Source organism: Triticum dicoccoides, chromosome 3A, assembly GCF_002162155.2.
Source record: "Triticum dicoccoides isolate Atlit2015 ecotype Zavitan chromosome 3A, WEW_v2.0, whole genome shotgun sequence".
NCBI classification, from domain to species: Eukaryota; Viridiplantae; Streptophyta; class Magnoliopsida; order Poales; family Poaceae; genus Triticum; species Triticum dicoccoides.
In genome coordinates, this window is record NC_041384.1 from 655418900 (window position 1) to 655440955 (window position 22056).

The 22056-nt window shown below is 42.9% G+C and overlaps 1 pseudogene; it reads left to right on the forward strand.

Moving 5' to 3' along the window:
• Positions 1 to 16258: 16258 nt before the first annotated feature.
• On the forward strand, positions 16259 to 21960 carry LOC119269978 (annotated as a pseudogene).
• The last annotated feature ends 96 nt before the right edge of the window (positions 21961 to 22056 follow it).

A 22056-nucleotide genomic window follows, 5' to 3' on the forward strand; every position in this document is an offset into this window, starting at 1 on the left:
CCATCGATCCTCTGATCGGGAGGGGGTCAATCTCCATCAACATCTTCACCAGCACCATCTCTTCTCAAACCCTAGTTCATCTCTTGTATCCAATTCTTGTCTCCAAGTCTGGGATTGGTACCTGTGTGTTACTAGTAGTGTTGATTACTCCTTGTAGTTGATGCTAGTTGGTTTATTTGGTGGAAGATCATATGTTCAGATCCTATATGCATATTAATACCCCTCTGATTATGAACATGAATATGCTTTGTGAGTAGTTACGTTTGTTCCTGAGGACATGGGAGAAGTCTTGCTATTAGTAGTCATGTGAATTTGGTATTCATTCGATATTTTGATGAGATGTATGTTGTCTCTCCTCTAGTGGTGTTATGTGAACGTCGACTACATGACACTTCACCATTATTTGGGCCTATAGGAAGGCATTGGGAAGTAATAAGTAGATGATGGGTTGCTAGAGTGACAGAAGCTTAAACCCTAGTTTATGCGTTGCTTCGTAAGGGGCTGATTTGGATCCATATGTTTCATGCTATGGTTAGGTTTACCTTAATACTTTTGTTGTAGTTGTATATGCTTGCAATAGAGGTTAATCATAAGTGGGATGCTTGTCCAAGTAAGGGTAGTACCCAAGCACCGGTCCACCCACATACCAAATTATCAAAGTACCGAACGTGAATCATATGAACGTGATGAAAACTAGCTTGACGATAATTCCCATGTGTCCTCGGGAGCGCTTTTCTCTATATAAGAATTTGTCCAGGCTTGTCCTTTGCTACAAAAAGGATTGGGCCACCTTGCTGCACTTTATTTACTTTTGTTACTTGTTGCTCGTTACAAATTATCTTATCACAAAACTATATGTCACCTATAATTTCAGTGCTTGCAGAGAATACCTTGCTGAAAACCTCTTATCATTTCCTTCTTCTCCTTGTTGGGTTCGACACTCTTACTTATGGAAAGGACTACGATAGATCTCCTATAATTGTGGGTCATCAGGGGGCGCGCCCTACCCCCTGGGTGTGCCCCCTTCCTCGTGGGCTCCTCGTGGCTCCCCTGACCGACTTCTTTCGCCTATATATATCCATATACCCTAAAAACATCCGGGGGCAGAATAGATTGGGAGTTCCGCCGAAAGAATCCTCCGTAGCCATCGAAAACCAATCTAGACCCGTTACGGCACCCTGCCGGAGGGGAGAATCCCTCTCCGGTGGCCATCTTCATCATCCCGGCACTCTCCATGATGAGGAGGGAGTAGTTCACCCTCGGGGCTGAGGGTATGTACCAGTAGCTATGTGTTTGATCTTTCTCTCTCTCTCTCTCGTGCTCTTGAGTCGGCACGATCTTGATGTATCGCGAGCTTTGCTATTATATTTGGATCTTATGATGTTTCTCCCCCTCTACTCTCTTGTGATGAATTGAGTTTTCCCTTTGAAGTTATCTTATCGGATTGAGTCTTTAAGGATTTGAGAACACTTGATGTATGTCTTGCATGTGCTTATCTGTGGTGACAATGGGATATCACGTGATCCACTTGATGTATGTTTTGGTGATCAACTTGCGAGTTCCATGACCTCGTGAACTTATGCATTAGGGTTGGCACACATTTTTGTCTTGAATCTCCGGTAGAATCTTTGGGGCACTCTTTGAAGTTCTTTGTGTTGGTTGAATAGATGAATCTGAGATTCTGTGATGCATATCGTATAATCATACCCACGGATACTTGAGGTGACATTGGAGTACCTAGGTGACATTAGGGTTTTGGTTGATTTGTGTCTTAAGGTGTTATTATAGTACGAACTCTTGAATAGATCGATCTGAAAGAATAACTTTGAGGTGGTTTCATACCCTACAATAAGCTCTTCGTTTGTTCTCCGCTATTAGTGACTTTGGAGTGACTCTTTGTTGCATGTTGAGGGATAGTTATATGATCCAATTATGTTATTATTGTTGAGAGGACTTGCACTAGTGAAAGTATGAACCCTAGGCCTTGTTTCCTAGCATTGCAATACCGTTTTCGCTCACTTTTATCATTAGTTACCTTGCTGTTTTTATATTTTTAGATTACAAAAAACCTATATCTACCATCCATATTGCACTTGTATCACCATCTCTTCGCCGAACTAGTGCACCTATACAATTTACCATTGTATTGGGTGTGTTGGGGACACAAGAGACTCTTTTTTATCTGGTTGCAGGGTTGCTTGAGAGAGACCATCTTCATCCTATGCCTCCCACGGATTGATAAAGCTTAGGTCATCCACTTGAGAGAAATTTTCTACTGTCCTATAAACCTCTGCACTTGGAGGCCCAACAACGTGTACAAGAAGAAGGTTGTGTAGTAGACATCACGGATCTCACTCTGCTTGACCGTAGTAACTTGATTTGAAGTTTCATGATCATCATCATTAGCTTCCTCTCTAATTGGTGTAGAGATCACTAGAACTAATTTCTGTGATGAACTAATTTCCAACTCGGGAGAAGGTACAATTACCTCACCAAGTTCTATATTCCTCCCACTCACTTCTTTTGCGAGAAAACTTCTTCTCTAGAAAGGATCCACTCTTAGCAACAAAGATCTTTCCTTTTGGATCTGTGATAGAAGGTGTACCCAACAATTTCTTTTAGGTATCCTATGAAGACGCATTTCTCCGATTTGGGTTTGAGCTTATCAGGCTGAAACTTTTTCACATAAGTATCACAACCCCAAACTTTAAGAAACGACAACTTAGGCTTCTAGCCAAACCATAGTTCATACGGTGCCGTCTCAGCGGATTAGACGATGCCCTATTTAACGTGAACATAGCTGTCTCTAATGCATAACCCCAAAACGATAGCGATAAATCAGTAAGAGACATCATAGATCGCACCATACCTAGTAAAGTACGATTACGACGTTCGGACACACCATTACGCTATGGTGTTCCGGGTGGCGTGAGTTGCGAAACTATTTTGCATTGTTTCAAATGAAGACCAAACTCATAACTCAAATATTCTCCTCCACGATCAGATCGTAGAAACTTTTTTTTTCTTGTTACGATGATTTTCCACTTCACTCTGAAATTATTTGAAATTTTCAAATGCTTCAAATTTATGTTTCATCAAGAAGATATACCCATATCTGCTCAAATCATCTATGAAGGTTAGAAAATAATGATACCTGCCACGAGCCTCAACACTCATCGGACTGCATACATCAATATGTATTATTTCCAACAAGTTTGTTGCTTGCTCCATTGTTCCGGAGAACAGAGTCTTTGTCATCTTGCCCATGCGGCATGGTTCGCAAGCATCAACTGATTCATAATCAAGTGATTCCAAAAGCCCATCAGCATGGATTTTCTTCATGCGCTTTATACCAATATTGAAGGAAATATGCCCTAGAGGCAATAATAAAGTTATTATTTATTTTCTTATATCATGATAAATGTTTATTATTCATGCTAGAATTGTATTAACCGGAAACATAATACATGTGTGAATACATAGACAAACAGAGTGTCACTAGTATGCCTCTACTTGACTAGCTCGTTGATCAAAGATGGTTATGTTTCCTAACCATAGACATGAGTTGTCATTTGATTAACGGGATCACATCATTAGGAGAATGATGTGATTGGCATGACCCATTCCGTTAGCTTAGCACTTGATCGTTTAGTTTATTGCTGTTGCTTTCCTCATGACTTATACATGTTCCTATGACTATGAGATTATGCAACTCCCGTTTATCGGAGGAACACTTTGTGTGCTACCAAACGTCACAACGTAACTGGGTGATTATAAAGGTGCTCTAAAGGTGTCTCCAAAGGTACTTGTTGGGTTGGCGTATTTCGAGATTAGGATTTGTCACTCCGATTGTCAGAGAGGTATCTCTGGGCCCACTCGGTAATACACATCACTTAAGCCTTGCAAGCATTGCAACTAATGAGTTAGTTGTGGGATGATGTGTTATGAAATGAGTAAAGAGACTTGCCAGTAACGAGATTGAACTAGGTATTGAGATACCGACGATCGAATCTCGGGCAAGTAACATACCGATGACAAAAGGAACAACGTATGTTGTTATGCGGTTTGACCGATAAAGATCTTCGTAGAATATGTAGGAGCCAATATGAGCATCCAGGTTCCGCTATTGGTTATTGACCGGAGACGTGTCTCGGTCATGTCTACATAGTTCTCGAACCCGTAGGGTCTGCACGCTTAAAGTTCGATGACGATTATATTATGAGTTTATGAGTTTTGATGTACCGAAGGTAGTTCAGAGTCCCGGATGAGATCGTGGACATGACGAGGAGTCTCGCAATGGTCGAGACGTAAAGATCGATATATTGGACGACTATATTCGGACATCGGAAAGGTTCCGAGTGATTCGGGTATTTTTCGGAGTACCAGAGAGTTACGGGAATACGGGGGAGAACTATATGGGCGTTATTGCGCTTTAGGGGAGAGAGAGAGGCAGGTTGCGCCCCTCTCCGCCCAATGACTAGTCCGAATTGGACTAGGGGGAGGGGCGGCTCCCCCTCCTTCCTTCTCTTCCCTCTTCCCCTTCCTTGTCCCCTACTCCTACTACTTGGAAAGGGGAGGAATCCTACTCCCGGTGGGAGTAGGACTCCTCCAGGGCGCTCCATAGGGGCTGGCCCTCTCCTCCTCCTCCACTCCTTTATATACAAGGAGGGAGGCACCCCTTGGAGACACAACAATTGATCCCTTGGATCTCTTAGCCGTGTGCGGTACCCCCCTCCACCATAATCCACCTCGGTCATATCGTAGCGGTGCTTAGGTGAAGCCCTGCGTCGGTAGAACATCATCATCGTCATCACGCTGTCGTGCTGACGAAACTCTCCCTCAAAGCTCGGCTGGATTGGAGTTCGAGGGACATCATCGAGTTGAACGTGTGCAGAACTCGGAGGTGCCATGCGTTCTGTGCTTGATCGGTCGGATCGTGAAGACATACGACTACATCAATCGCGTTGTGTTAACGCTTCCGCTTTCGGTCTACAAGGGTACGTGGACACACTCTCCCCTCTCATTGCTATGCATCACCATGATCTTGCGTGTGCGTACGATTTTTTTTGAAATTACTACGTTCCCCAATAGTGGCATCGGAGCCAGGTTTTATGCGTAGATGTCATATGCACGAGTAGAACACAAGTGAGTTGTGGGCGATATAAGTCATACTGCTTACCAACATGTCATACTTTTTCGGTGGTATTGTTGGATGAAACGGCCCGGACTGACATTACACGTACGCTTACGCGAGACTGGTTCTACCGATGTGCTTTGCACACAGGTGGCTGGCGGGTGTCAGTTTCTCCAACTTTAGTTGAACCGAGTGTGGCTACGCCCAGTCCTTGTGAAGGTTAAAACAGCACCAACTTGACAAACTATCGGTGTGCTTTTGATGCGTAGGTAAGAACGGTTCTTGCTAAGCCCATAGTAGCCACGTAAAACTTGCAACAACAAAGTAGAGGACGTCTAACTTGTTTTTGTAGGGCATGTTGTGATGTGATATGGTCAAAGCATGATGCTAAATTTTATTGTATGAGATGATCATGTTTTGTAACCGAGTTATCGGCAACTGGCAGGAGCCATATGGTTGTCGCTTTATTGTATGCAATGCAATCGCCCTGTAATGCTTTACTTTGTCACTAAGCGATAGCGATAGTCGTAGAAGCATAAGATTGGCGAGACGACAACGATACTACGATGGAGATCAAGGTATCGCGCCGGTGACGATGGTGATCATGATGGTGCTTTGGAGATGGAGATCACAAGCACAAGATGATGATGGCCATATCATATCACTTATATTGATTGCATGTGATGTTTATCTTTTATGCATCTTATCTTGCTTTGATTGACGGTAGCATTATAAGATGATCTCTCACTAAATTTCAAGATAAAAGTGTTCTCCCTGAGTATGCACCGTTGCCAAAGTTCGTCGTGCCCAGACACCACGTGATGATCGGGTGTGATAAGCTCTACGTCCATCTACAACGGGTGCAAGCCAGTTTTGCACACGCAGAATACTCAGGTTAAACTTGACGAGTCTAGCATATGCAGATATGGCCTCGGAACACTGTGACCGAAAGGTCGAGCGTGAATCATATAGTAGATATGATCAACATAGTGATGTTCACCATTGAAAACTACTCCATTTCACGTGATGATTGGTTATGGTTTAGTTGATTTGGATCACATGATCACTTAGATGATTAGAGGGATGTCTATCTAAGTGGGAGTTCTTAAGTAATATGATTAATTGAACTTTAATTTATCATGAACTTAGTCCTGGTAGTATTAGCATATCTATGTTGTAGATCAATAGCTCGCGTTTAGCTCCTCTGTTTTATTTTTGATATGTTCCTAGAGAAAACTAAGTTGAAAAATGTTAGTAGCAATGATGCAGATTGGATCCATGATCTGAGGATTATCCTCATTGCTGCATAGAAGAATTATGTCCTTGACGCACCGCTAGGTGACAAACCTATTGCAGGAGCAGATGCAGACGTCATGAACGTTTGGCTAGCTCAATATGATGACTACTTGATAGTTCAGTGCACCATGCTTAACAGCTTAGAATCGGGACTTCAAAGACGTTTTGAACGTCATGGATCATATGATATGTTCCAGGGGTTGAAGTTAATATTTCAAGAAAATACCCGAGTTGAGAGATATGAAGTCTCCAACAAGTTCTATAGCTAAAAGATGGAGGAGAATAGCTCAAGCAGTGAGCATGTGTTCAGATTGTCTGGGTACTACAATCGCTTGAATCAAGTGGGAGTTAATCTTCCACATAAAATAGTGATTGACAGAATTCTCTAGTCACCATCACCAACTTAGTAGAACTTCGTGATGAACTATAGTATGCAAGGGATGACGAAAACGATTCCCGAGCTTTTCATGATGATGAAATCGATGAAGGTAGAAATCAAGAAAGAGCATCAAGTGTTGATGATTAACAAGACCACTAGTTTTAAGAAAATGGCAAAGGGAAAGAAAAGGAACTTCAAGAAGAACGGCAAGCAAGTTGCTGCTCAAGTGAAGAAGCCCAAGTCTGGATCTAAGCCTGAGACTAAGTGCTTCTACTGCAAAGGGACTGGTCACTGGAAGCGGAACTGTCCCAAGTATTTGGTGGATAAGAAGGATGGCAAAGTGAACAATGCTATATTTGTTATACATGTTATTGATGTGTACTTAACTAGTGTTTATAGCAACCCCTCGGTATTTGATACTGGTTCAGTTGCTAAGAGTAGTAACTCGAAATGGGAGCTGCAGAATGAACAGAGACTAGTTAAGGGTGAAGTGACGATGTGTGTTGGAAGTGGTTCCAAGATTGATATGATCATCATCGCACACTCCCTATACTTTCGGGATTAGTATTAAACATAAATAAATGTTATTTGGTGTTTGCATTGAGCATGAATATGATTTGATCATGTTTATTGCAAAACGATTATTCATTTAAGTTAGAGAATAATTGTTGTTCTGTTTACATGAATAAAACCTTCTATGGTCGTGCACCCAATGAAAATGGTTCATTGGATCTCGATCGTAGTGATACACATATTCACAATATTGAAGCCAAAAGATGCAAAGTTAATAATGATAGTGCAACTTATTTGTGGCACTGCCATTTAGGTCATATTGGTGTAAAGTGCATGAAGAAAATCCATGTTGATGGGCTTTTGGAATCACTTGATTATGAATCAATTGATGCTTGCGAACCATGCCTCATGGGCAAGATGACTAAGACTCCATTCTCCGGAAATGGAGCGAGCAACAGATTTGTTGGAAATCATACATACTGATGTATGTGGTCCGATGAATATTGAGGCTCGCGGCAGGTATCATTATTTTCTGATCTTCACAGATGATTTGAGTAGATATGAGTATATCTACTTGATGAAACACAAGTCTGAAACATTTGAAAACTTCAAAGAATTTCAGAGTGAAGTGGAGAATCATCGTACAAAAAATAAAGTTTCTACAATATGATCGCAGAAGTAAAATATTTGAGTTACGAGTTTGGCCTTCAGTTAAAACAATGTGAAATAGTTTCACTACTCACGCCACCTGGAACACCACAGTGTAATGGTGTGTCCGAACGTCGTAACCATACTTTATTAGATATGGTGCGATCTATGATGTCTCTTACCAATTTACCACTATCATTTTGGGGTTATGCATTAGAGAGAGCTACATTCACGTTAAATAGGGAACCATCTAAATCCGTTGAGACGACATCATATGAACTATGGTTTGGCAAGAAACCTAAGCTGTCGTTTCTTAAAGTTTGAGGTTGCAATGCTTATGTGAAAAAGTTTCAACCTGATAAGCTCAAACCCAAATCGGAGAAGTGCGTCTTCATAGGATACCCAAAAGAAAATGTTGGGTACACCTTCTATCACAGATCTGAAGGTAAGATATTCATTAGTGAGAATGGATCCTTTCTAGAGAAGGAGTTTCTCTCGAAAGAAGTGAGTGGGAGGAAAGTAGAACTTGATGAGGTAACTGTACCTGCTCCCTTATTGGAAAGTAGTTCATCACAGAAATCTGTTCCTCTGACTACTACACCAATTAGTGAGGAAGCTAATGATGATCATGTAACTTTAGATCAAGTTACTACCGAACCTCATAGGTAAACCAGATTGAGATCCGCACCAGAGTGGTACGGTAATCATGTTCTGGAGGTCATGTTACTTGACCATGACGAACCTACGAACTATGAGGAAGCGATGATGAGCCCAGATTCCGCGAAATGGCTTGAGGCCATGAAATCTGAGATGAGATCCATGTATAAGAACAAAGTATGGACTTTGATTGACTTGCCCAAAGATCGGCGAGCCATTGAGATTAAATGGATCTTCAAGAGGAAGGCCGGCGCTGATAGTAGTGTTACTATCTACAAAGCTAGAATTGTCACAAAAGGTTTTCGACAAGTTCAAGGTGTTGACTACGATGAGAGTTTCTCACTCGTATCTATGCTTAAGTCTGTCCGAATCATGTTAGCAATTGCCACATTTTATGAAATCTGGCAAATGGATAAACAAAACTACATTCCTTAATGGATTTATTAAAGAAGAGTTGTATATGATGCAACAAGAAAGTTTTGTCAATCCTAAAGGTGCTAACAAAATATGCAAGCTCCAGCGATCCATCTATGGACTGGTGCAAGCATCTCGGAGTTGGAATATATGCTTTGATAAGTTGATCAAAGCATACAGTTTTATACACACTTGCGGTGAAACCTGTATTTACAAGAAAGTGAGTGGGAGCACTACAACATTTCTGATAAGTATATGTGAATGACATATTGTTGATCGGAGATAATGTAGAATTATTCTACAAAGCATAAAGGAGTGTTTGAAAGGAGTTTTTCAAAGAAAGACCTCAGTGAAGCTGCTTACATATTGAGCATCAAGATCTATAGAGATAGATCAAGACGCTTGATAAGTTTTTTCAATGAGTACATACCTTGACAAGATTTTGAAGTAGTTCAAAATGGAACAGTCAAAGAAAGAGTTCTTGCCTGTGTTACAAGGTGTGAAACTGAGTAAGACTCAAAGCCCGACCATGGCAGAAGATAGAAAGAGAATGAAAGTCATTCCCTATGCCTTGGCCATAGGTTCTATAAAATATGCCATGCTGTATACCAGATCTATTGTATACCCTACACTGTTTTTGGCAAGGGAGTACAATAGTGATCTAGGAGTAGATCACTGGACAACGATCAAAATTATCCTTAGTGGAATAAGGATATGTTTCTCGATTATGGAGGTGACAAAAAGGTTCGTCGTAAAGGGTTATGTCGATGCAAATTTTGACACTAATCCAGATGACTCTAAATCTCAATCTGGATACATATTGAAAGTGGGAGCAATTAGCTAGAGTAGCTCCGTGCAGAGCATTGTTGACATAGAAATTTGCAAAAAACTTACGGATCTGAATGTGGCAGACCCGTCGACTAAACTTCTCTCACAAGCAAAACATGATCACACCTAAGTACTCTTTGGGTGTTAATCACATAGCGATGTGAACTAGATTATTGACTCTAGTAAACCCTTTGGGTGTTGGTCACATGTCGATGTGAACTATGGGTGTTAATCACATGGTGATGTGAACTATTGGTATTAAATCACATGGCGACATGAACTAGATTATTGACTCTAGTGCAAGTGGGAGACTGAAGGAAATACTCCCTATAGGCAATAATAAAGTTATTATTTATTTCCTTATATCATGATAAATGTTTATTATTCATGCTAGAATTGTATTAACCGGAAACATAATACATGTGTGAATACATAGACAAATAGAGTGTCACTAGTATGCCTGACCAGCTCGTTGATCAAAGATGGTTATGTTTCCTAACCATAGACATGAGTTGTCATTTGATTAACGGGATCACATCATTAGGAGAATGATGTGATTGACATGACCCATTTCGTTAGCTTAGCACTTGATCGTTTAGTTTGTTGCTATTGCTTTCTTCATGACTTATACATATTCCTATGACTATGAGATTATGCAACTCCCGTTTACCGGAGGAATACTTTGTGTGCTACCAAACGTCACAACGTAACTGGGTGATTATAAAGGTGCTCTACAGGTGTCTCCAAAGGTACTTGTTGGGTTGGCGTATTTCGAGATTATGATTTGCCACTCCGATTGTCGGAGAGGTATCTCTAGGCCCACTCGGTAATACACATCACTTAAGCCTTGCAAGCATTGCAACTAATGATTTAGTTGCGGGATGATGTGTTACGGAACGAGTAAAGAGACTTGTCGGAAACGAGATTGAACTAGGTATTTAGATACCAACGATCGAATCTCGGGCAAGTAACATACCGATGACAAAAGGAACAACGTATGTTGTTATGCGGCTTGACCGATAAAGATCTTCGTAGAATATGTAGGAGCCAATATGAGAATCCAGGTTCCGCTATTGGTTATTGATCGGAGACGTGTCTCGTTCATGTCTACATAGTTCTCAAACCCGTAGGGTCCGCACGCTTAAAGTTCGATGACAGTTATATTATGAGTTTATGAGTTTTGATCTACCGAAGGTAGTTCAGAGTCACGTATGAGATCGGGGACACGACGAGGAGTCTCGAAATGGTCGAGATGTAAAGATCGATATATTGGACGGCTATATTCGGACATCGGAAAGGTTCCGAGTGATTCGGATATTTTTCGGAGTACCAGGGAGTTACGGGAATACGGGGGAAGAACTATATGGGCCTTATTGGGCTTTAGGGGAGAGAGAGGCAGGCTGCCCCCCCCCAATGACTAGTCCGAATTGGACTAGGGGAGGGGCGACGCCCCCTCCTTCCTTCTCTTCCCTCTTCCCCTTCCTTGTCCCCTACTCCTACTACTTGGAAATGGGAGGAATCCTACTCCCGGTGGGAGTAGGACTCCTCTAGGGCGCTCTATAGGGGCCGGCCCTCTCCTCCTCCTCCTCCTCCACTCCTTTATATATGGGGAGGGAGGCACCCCTTGGAGACACAACAATTGATCCCTTGGATTTCTTAGTCGTGTGCGGTACCCCCCTCCACCATAATCCACCTCGGTCATATTGTAGCGGTGCTTAGGCGAAGCCCTGCGTCGGTAGAACATCATCATCGTCACCACGCCGTCGTGCTGACAGAACTCTCCCTCAAAGCTCGGCTGGATCGGAGTTCGAGGGACGTCATCGAGTTGAACGTGTGCAGAACTCGGAGGTGCCATGCGTTCAGTGCTTGATCGGTCGGATCGTGAAGACGTACGACTACATCAACCGCGTTGTGCTAACGCTTCCGCTTTCGGTCTACGAGGGTACGTGGACACACTCTCCCCTCTCGTTGCTATGCATCACCATGATCTTGTGTGTGCATAGGAAATTATTTGAAATTACTACGTTCCCCAACAAATATGACCTAAACAGTAGTGCCACAAATAAGTTGCACTATCATTATTAACTTTGCATCTTTTGGCTTCAATATTATGAATATGTGTATCACTACGATCAAGATTCAATAAACCATTCAACTTGGGTGTATGACCATTGAAGGTTTTATTCATGTAATCAGAACAACAATTATTCTGTGACTTTAAATGAATAACCGTATTGCAATAAACATGATCAAATCATATTCATGCTTAACGCAAACACCAAATAACATTTATTTAGGTTCAATACTAATCCCGAAATTATAGGGAGTGTGCGATGATGATCATATCAATCTTGGAACTACTTCCAACACACATCGTCACTTCACCCTTAACTAGTATCTGTTCATTCTGCAACTCCCGTTTCGAGTCACTAATCTTAGCAACTGAACTAGTATCAAATACTGAGGGGTTGCTATAAACACTAGTAAAGTACACATCAATAACATGTATATCAAATATACCTTTGTTCACTTTGCCATCCTTCTTATCCGCCAAATACTTGGGGCAGTTCTGCTTCCAGTGACCAGTCCCTTTGCAGTAGAAGCGCTTAGTCTCAGGCTTAGGTCCAGACTTGGGCTTCTTCACTTGAGCAGCAACTTGCTTGCCATTCTTCTTGAAGTTCCCCTTCTTCCCTTTGCCCTTTTCTTGAAACTAGTGGTCTTGTCAACCATCAACACTTGATGCTTGTCGTGATTTCTACCTTCGTCGATTTCAACATCACGAAGAGCTTGGGAATCATTTCCATTATCCCTTGTATATTATAGTTCATCACGGAGTTCTAGTAACTTGGTGATAGTGACTAGAGAACTCTGTCAATCACTATCTTATCTGGAAGATTAACTCCCGCTTGATTCAAGTGATTGTAGTACTCAGACATTCTGAGCACATGCTCACTAGCTGAGCTATTCTCCTCCATCTTATAGGCAAAGTGCTTGTCAAATGTCTTATACCTTTCGACATGGGCATGAGTCTGAAATACTAATTTCAACTCTTGGAACATCTCATATGCTCCATGGCGTTCAAAACGTCCTTGAAGCCCCGATTCTAAGCCGTAAAGCATGGTGCACTAAACTATCAAGTAGTCATCATATTGAGCTTGCCAAACGTTCATAACGTCTGCATCTGCTCCTGCAATCGGTCTATCACCCAGCGGTGCATCAAGGACATAATTCTTCTGTGCAGTAATGAGGATAATCCTCAGATCACGAATCCAATCCGCATCATTGTTACTAAAAAATTTCAACTTAGTTTTTCTCTAGGAACATATCAAAAATAAACGGGGAGCTACATAGTGAGCTATTGTTCTACAACATAGTTATGCAAATACTATCAGGGATAAGTTCATGATAAATTAAAGTCCAATTAATCATATTACTTAAGAATTCCCACTAAGATAGATATCCCTCTAATCATCTAAGTGATCGCGTGATCCAAATCAACTAAACCATAACCGATCATCACGTGAAATGGAGTAGTTTTCAATGGTGAACATCACTATGTTGATCATATCTACTATATTATTCACACTCGACCTTTTGGTCTCAGTGTTCCGAGGCCATATCTGTATATGCTACGCTCGTCAAGTTTAACCCGAGTATTCTGCGTGTGCAAAACTGGCTTGCACCCATTGTATAAGAACGTTGAGCTTATCACACCCGATCATCACGTGGTGTCTCGGCACGACGAACTTTTGCAATGGTGCATACTCAGGGAGAACACTTGTACCTTGAAATTTTTAGTGAGAGATCATCTTATAATGCTACCGTCAATCAAAGAAGAATAAGATGCAAAAAGGATAAACATCACATGCGATCAATATAAGTGATATGATATGGCCATCATCATCTTGCGCCTTTGATCTCCATCTCCAAAGCACCGTCATGATCACCATCGTCACCAGCGTGACACCTTGATCTCCATTGTAGCATCGTTGTCGTCTCACCAACTATTGCTTCTAGGACTATCGCTACCGCTTAGTGATAAAGTAAAGTAATTACATGGCGATTGCATTTCATACAATAAAGCGACAACCATATGGCTCCTACCAGTTGCCGATAACTCCGTTACAAAACATGATCAGCTCATACAATAAAATATAGCATCATACCTTGACCATATCACATCACAACATGCCCTGTAAAAACAAGTTAGACGTCCTCTACTTTGTTATTGCAAGTTTTACGTAGCTGCTACGGGCTGAGCAAGAACCGTTCTTACCTATGCATCAAAACCACAACGATAGTTCGTCAAGTTAGTATTTTTTAACTATCAACAAGGACCGAGCGTAGTCACACTCGGTTCAACTAAAGTTGGAGAAACTGACACCCACCAGCCACCTATGTGCAAAGCACGTCGGTAGAACCAGTCTCGTGTAAGTGTACGCGTAATGTCGATCCGGGCCGCTTCATCCAACAATATCGTCGAACCAAAGTATGACATGCTGGTAAGCAGTATGACTCGTATCGCCCACAACTCACTTGTCTTCTACTCGTGCATATAACATCTACGCATAAACCTGGCTCGGATGCCACTATTGGGGAACGTAGTAATTTCAAAAAAATTCCTACGCACTCGCAAGATCATGGTGATGCATAGCAATGAGAGGGGAGAGTGTCGTCTATGTACCCTCGTAGACTGTAAGCGGAAGCGTTATGACAATGCGGTTGATCTAGTCGTACGTCTTCACGATCGACCGATCCTCAGTACTGAATGTATGCACCTCCACGTTCAACACACATTCAGCTCGGTGACGTCCCGCGAACTCACGATCCAGTAGAGCTTTCGGGAAGAGCTTCGTCAGCACGACGGTGCGGTGACGGTGTTGATGAAGCTACCGACACAGGGCTTCGCTTAAGCACCGCTACAATATGACCGAGGTGGATTATAGTGGAGGGGGGCACCGCACACGGCTAAGAGATCAATGATCAATTGTTGTGTATCCAAGGGGTGCCCCCTCCCCGTATATAAAGGGTGGAGGAGGGGGAGGGGCCGGCCTCCTATGGCACGCCCCATGAGGAGTCCTACTCCAACCAAGAGTAGGACCCCCCCTTCCAAGTAGGAGTAGGAGAGAAGAAGGAAGGAGAGAAGGAGAGAAGGAAAGGGCGGCGGCGCCCCCCTCCTTGTCCAATTCAGACTAGAGGGGGAGGGGCGCGCGGCTGCTCTGGCCGCCCCTCCTCTTCTCCCACTAAGGCCCATTAGGCCCAATATACTCCCCATGGGGTTCCGGTAACCCCCCGGTACTCCAGTATATGTCCGAAACCTCCCGAAACACTTCCGCTGTCCGAACAAAGTCGTCCAATATATCGATCTTTACATCTCGACCATTTTGAGACTCCTCGTCATGTCCGTGATCATATCTGGGACTCTGAACTACCTTCGGTACATCAAAACACAAAAACTCATAATACCGATCGTCACAGAACTTTAAGCGTGCGGACCCTACGGGTTCAAGAACTATGTAGACATGACCGAGACACGTTTCCGATCAATAACTAATAGCGGAACCTGGATGCTCATATTGGTTCCTACATATTCTACGAAGATCTTTATCGGTCAAACCGCATAACAACATACGTTGTTCCCTTTGTCATCGGTATGTTACTTGCCCGAGATTCGATCGTCGGTATCTCAATACCTAGTTCAATCTCGTTACCGGCAAGTCTCTTTACTCGTTCCGTAATGCAATATCCAGCAACTAACTCATTAGTCACATTGCTTGCAAGGCTTATAGTGATGTGCATTACCGAGAGGGCCCAGACATACCTCTCCGATAATCGGAGTGACAAATCCTAACCTCGATCTATACCAACTCAACAAGTACCATCGGAGACACCTGTAGAGCACCTTTATAATCACCTAGTTATGTCGTGACGTCTGGTAGCACACAAAGTGTTCCTCCGTTATTCGGGAGTTGCATAATCTCATAGTCATAGGAACATGTATAAGTCATGAAGAAAGCAATAGCAACAAACTAAACGATCAAATGCTAAGCTAACGGAATGGGTCATAATCACATCATTCTCTAATGATGTGATCCTGTTAATCAAATGACAACTCACGTCTATGGTTAGGAAACTTAACCATCTTTGATTCAACGAGCTAGTCAAGTAGAGGCATACTAGTGACACTCTGTTTGTCTATGTATTCACACATGTACTAAGTTTCCGGTCAATATATTTCTAGCATGAATAATAAACATTTATCATGATATAAGGAAATAAATAATAACTTTATTATTGCCTCTAGGGCATACTTCCTTCAATGATAGTGTCATTGGCAGAGTTCTTCACCAAGCTACAAAAGCTTCGTGATGAACTATAATATGCAAGGGATGGATAAGACAATTCCCGAGCTCTTCACAATGCTAAAGGCTGCAGAGGTAGAAATCAAAATGGAGCATCAAGTGTTGATGGTCAACAAGACCAGTAGTTTCAAGAAGAAGGGCAAAGGGAAGAAGGGGAACTTCAAGAAGAACGGCAAGCAAGTTGCTGCTCAAGTGAAGAAGCCCAAGTCTGGACCTAAACCTGAGACTGAGTGCTTCTACTGCAAATGGACTGGTCACTAGAAGAGGAACTGCCCCAAGTATTTGGCGGATAAGAAGGATGGCAAAGTGAAAGCTATATTTGATATACATGTTATTGATGTGTACCTTACTAATGCTCGTAGTAGCGCTTGAGTATTTGATATTGGTTCTGTTGATCATATTTGCAACTCGAAACAGGGGCTACGGATTAAACGAAGATTGGCTAAGGACGAGGTAACGATGCGCGTGGGAAATGGTTCCAAAGTCGATGTGATCGCCGTCGACACGCTACCTCTACATCTACCTTCGGGATTAATTTTAGACCTGAATAATTGTTATTTGGTGCCAGTGTTAAGCATAAACATTATATCTGGATCTTGTTTGATGCGAGACGGTTATTCATTTAAATCAGAGAATAATGGTTGTTCTATTTATATGAGTAATATCTTTTATGGTCATGCATCCTTGATGAGTGGTCTATTTTTATTGAAACTCGATAGTACTGATACACATATTCATACTACTGAAGCCAAAAGATACAAGTTTAATAATGATAGTGCAACTTATTTGTGGCACTGTTGTTTAGGTCATATTGGTGTAAAGCGCATGAAGAAACTCCATGCTGATGGGGTTTTGGAATCACTTGATGCTTGCGAATCATGTCTCATGGGCAAGATGACTAAAACTCCATTCTCCGGAACAATGGAGCGAGCAACAGACTTATTGAAAATAATACATACTGATGTATGCGGTCCGATGATTGTTGATGCTCGCGACGGGTATCGTTATTTTTTCTGACCTTCATAGATGATTTGAGCGGATATGGGTATATCTACTTAATGAAACATAAGTCTGAAACATTTGAAAAGTTCAAAGAATTCAGAATGAAATGGAAAAATATCGTAACAAGAAAATAAAGTTTCTACGATCTGATCGTGGAGGTGAATATTTGAGTTATGATTTTGGTCTTCATTTGAAACAACGTGGAATAGTTTCGCAACTCACGCCACCTGAAACACCACAACATAATGGTGTGTCCGAATGTCATAACCGCACTTTATTAGATATGATGCGATCTATGATGTCTATTATTGATTTACCGCTATCGTTTTGGGGTTGTATTTTAGAGACGGTTGCATTCATGTTAAATAGGGCACCATCGAAATTCGTTGAGACGACACCATATGAATGGTGACATAATTTATACACCATTTTTTTAACGATGATGTGATGTGAAAATATGCAGTCTTTTGTGTTTTTTGTTTAATTTGTTTTAGTCCAATTTGGCTTTTCCTATATCTTGGAATTTGTTTATTTCTAACCAGCCTAATTCCAATTGATTGAATCCTATACAAATCTATAAAGTAAGATATGTACTCAAACTTGTAGTTATTATTGTCCAATAGTTGTGAGAAATAAGCGTTCATCACAAATAGCTTAACATATTAGCAGTGAAAACATCATAGTCGAGTATGCTAAAAGGTCTCACAAAAGCACCTTTTAGATGTAGTGTAAAATGAGCATCAGAAATATGAAGTTTCACAAAGCACCTTCTTGCAGGTATCTTGTGAGCACTTGATTTTAAAGAATGAGATTACCTTGTGGTCGAGTAAACAGTATCATCATTGCCGCATACGTATCTTGAATAAGTTGTGTATTTGTGATTAATTGCTATGAGCGAGTGTGCTTTGCTTTGTGCTATTAGGATGTAAATCACACTATAAAGAAAGTTGTGGCATCCTTCCAAGAGCAAAGGCATTGTAATTCCACATGTTCAAATTTTGTTTTTACACATTCAACTTCCATGTTCATGTATGTATATAAATAAGAAAATTCCTAGCATCCTATCGAAGAAATGGATGGGCACAGCAACACGCGCCATCATGGTCTAGTTGATAGTATAGTGGCAACGAGGAGCTTTTCCAGCAGGGGTGTGGCATGGTGGAGCGGTGGCGGCGGCAAAAAAGAAAGAAGGAAGGAGAGAAAATGGAGGCGATGGAGTCGCAGGGCCCAGGAAGGGTTTTGGGTGAGCCTGGGGTGTCGTATTCTTATGTTTCACATGTCCGAACTCACATAAAGCTCCCACATTTTTGTCTCCGTTTTGCGGAAGGAATCACGTTCGGACCGTCTCAAAAACCGATATAGGCCCGTGTTGAATGACGCCCACGGTCCGGACAGTATGGTTCTGACGGATGCGGGCAGTTTATGGGTCCACCGAGAATCAAACACAGAGCTCGGACTTTTTTTTACGAGGATAACACAGAGCTCGAACTATACACACAGAGGCACTGTACTGTGTAGAAACTGTGTACAGCGGCGCCCACGGTGTGGATGTTGGCCCACAGCAAGCCAGGCCCTCTCAATGCTGGCCTAGATATTGCGGCCCGGAAAGAGCGAAATGGAAATGCCGGCCCAGCTTGTGAACTGGACACGGACCTCCCGTCCCATGCGAGCTTCTCCGTCGGTCTCCCGGGCGAGACACGACGGCCGGCGAGACCCGCGCCGGCTACCAGCCACGCCGCCGCGTCCGGAGAGAGTCGGGGATGTTCGGGTTGCAGGCGAGAGGCGCGGCGGCTTCGTGGGTGGTGGGGCGGACGGGCATGGACGCGCTCCTCTACGACGACGCCGCCGCCATCCCGGCGCTCCTCGACTCACCTCCTCGTCGTCATAGCGCACGGCGTTGACGTCGCCCTAATCTCCCCGCAGGTTCTGCTCGGTCAAATGCCCCCCTCCTCTCGCCCCCATGTGCCGCGGGTCCTGACTGGATTTCTACTAGTGGCTGCGTCCTGCGCGCAGGTTGCCAAAGAACGTGGCGGCGCAGTCGTCTGCCTCCACTCCCTGCGCCGTCGCTGGAGGTGAAGAAGCTATTCTACCTCTACCTGAGTCGCCAGATTGCTAACAAGAGAAGCAAAAGGGGGCCTGGAAGCTTGACTCGCTCGGTCGCCGCTCCACCGCCCGTCACCAGTTCGACGAAATGCCGCCTACCCTCCTCCTTTGGTGTCTCTGTACACGCCGGTTTAAGAGTATCATAATTGGCGGTGACAGGTCGTTGTTCTTATCTGAATTTTGACCCTTCAACCTTTCAACAATATAACTGCCCCCAATTGTAGTGGCAGATAACAATTGATAAACACGTTTACCTTAATAATTGCCCCCAATAGGCAGCCATAAGAGTCATCCCCAGTTGAGCATATGAAAAGAAGAATTGAACTTCCACTGTGCAATCAAAGTCATGATGTTAATTTGACTGAGTCTTTCATTCAACCTTCCTGTTAGCAGCCCCTATCGGTCCACCCAATAAGCAGCCCGGACCACATATAAAAGGTAGAACTGAAGGGTATCATCACCATCTCCTTACTAACCTTGTTTTCTCAGGTTCAAGGTCTTTGGAGGTTGGGCCTGCTGCACGGAGAGCCATGGCCTCCAAACAGACGGCTCCGATTATGAATCAAGGACAAGGGGAAACTAGCTATGCTCACAACTCTAGTATTCAGGTATTTTCTCCTCTACTGATTAATTTGGTAGTGTTGTTTCTACGATCTCCTGAAACTTGGCTTCCGAAGGTTGTCTCGCCAAGAATTTGAACATAATTATGTACTATCTTATATATTCACTACAGCACGCTTGATATTCCAAGGCAGTCTAAATCGCCCCCAAAAGACACAAAAAATGCTTTCTAATCATTCATGCGGCGTTTTCTTAAAACACACTGTCCGTGTTTTACACAGAAAATTAACCTAAGCCCTAAACCCATTAGCCAGAACTAGTTGTGATTTCTGAATTAGTAACCACGTTTCCTCCTTTTAAGTACGTTGAACTCTTGTTGGCTAAGCAGTATGGGACTAATAGAAAGAATGTTGCTAGACTCGAACACAGTAACGGCCAAAACATTGTAGCACACTAACAACCACGTGAGTATATTAGTAGCTAATACAGATATACATGGGCACGTCCCACGATCTGTATAGCGTCCTATCCGCATAACACGAAGGCAAGAACAGCCTGGTTGTGCATTCAGCCTCTGCCCCCAACATTGGGATTAAACGGCGACACCTAGTAGGCCGGAAGCAAGAGTCTCACGCAAGCTGACTGAAAAGTCGCATCGCAGGCTCGGCCGCCTGTCCATTGCACCAGCTGCAAATATGGCCAGCTCACAGACTGACCATCCTGCCGCACCATCCAACCCTCTAGCGCAGCGCCACGTTTGGAGGTGATTTCTGAGAAACGCCACAATCGATTAAGAGGCGTTTGTGAGAATCGCCTCAATATCTCTTCCAATTTCAGGCTTTTTTGAAAAACGCTTCCAAAGATGCATACGATCTGAGGCGATTTTGTAGAAGGCCTTAAGATAGAGATGATTTAAGGCGACTCCCTCGAAACTCCTCCTTAAACACGGTTTTGAGGCGTTTAGAAAAACACCCTGGCCAAAACGCCTTCTTTCAACAACCATGTTGTAGTGACTACTGGCATTTAAACTAACCGGATTATGCAATATAAGAACAAGAATTGAAATAGATTTGGATTTTCTGAATAAGTACATGTCAACTACAGAACGCTGAGCAGAACAAGATGAAATCCTTGATTGAAGCGGTCGTCGTTGAATTATGCAGCAACACCGGCACCTTGCAGCCTGGGAAGATGGTAATCGTGGACTTGGGCTGCTCCACTGGTCCAAACGCGCTTGCACTGGTATCGATTGCTGTCGAGGCGATCCACGCTCACTGTCTTCAGTTCCAGCAACCATCACCAGAAGTGTCTGTGCTCCTCAACGATCTTCCTGAGAACGACTTCAACACGGTGGTGAAGAGCCTAGTCACGCTACGTCAAAGCAACGATCCTGTTGTTGTGACCGGTATCACGCCAGGGTCGTTTTATGAGCGGCTCTTCACTAGTGAATCTGTGCATCTTGTTTGCTCGTCCAATAGCTTGCATTGGCTCTCAAAGGTGCGAGTCTGATGCTACTTTGCTGGATCGATCCTGTTAAATTACTCGCTGACTCTGTAAGCAAAACCTTATCTTGGCAGGCTCCAGAAGATCTTAAAACGAATCTCATCCCAGCATATGACATTGATGAGCATTCTAGGCATGAAAGGCTTCCTATAGTGCTTGAGGCTTATGCAAAACAATACAGGAAAGATTTCACACTTTTTCTGAAGCTGAGAGCCAAAGAGTTGGTCTCAGGAGGCCGAATGATTATTTCGCTGCTAGGGAGGCGTTCTGATATAATCGCCACCAAATTCCCTTTCCTTCCAGAAATTGTAGCTCAGATTCTATGTGTCATGGTCTCAGAGGTACATTTCAATACTTTCTTTTCTAGCATGCATCTTTAGCGATCGAAGGTGTGAGTATTATATTCGACCTCATGATCTTATGGTTGTATTAACAGGGTGTGATCGACAAAGAAAAGTTTGATTCCTTTTATGCATGAACCTTCGCTTGAAGAGCTGAGAGAGATCATCCAAGAAGAGGGCTCCTTTTCAATCAGGGAGATGCGGGAGCATGACCCTAGAACCGATATAAATAAGACTCTCAGCACCCCAGGCATATTCGCGGGATTTCTGAGATCTTTGTTTGAGCCGGTAATAGTCCAACATTTTGGATATGTC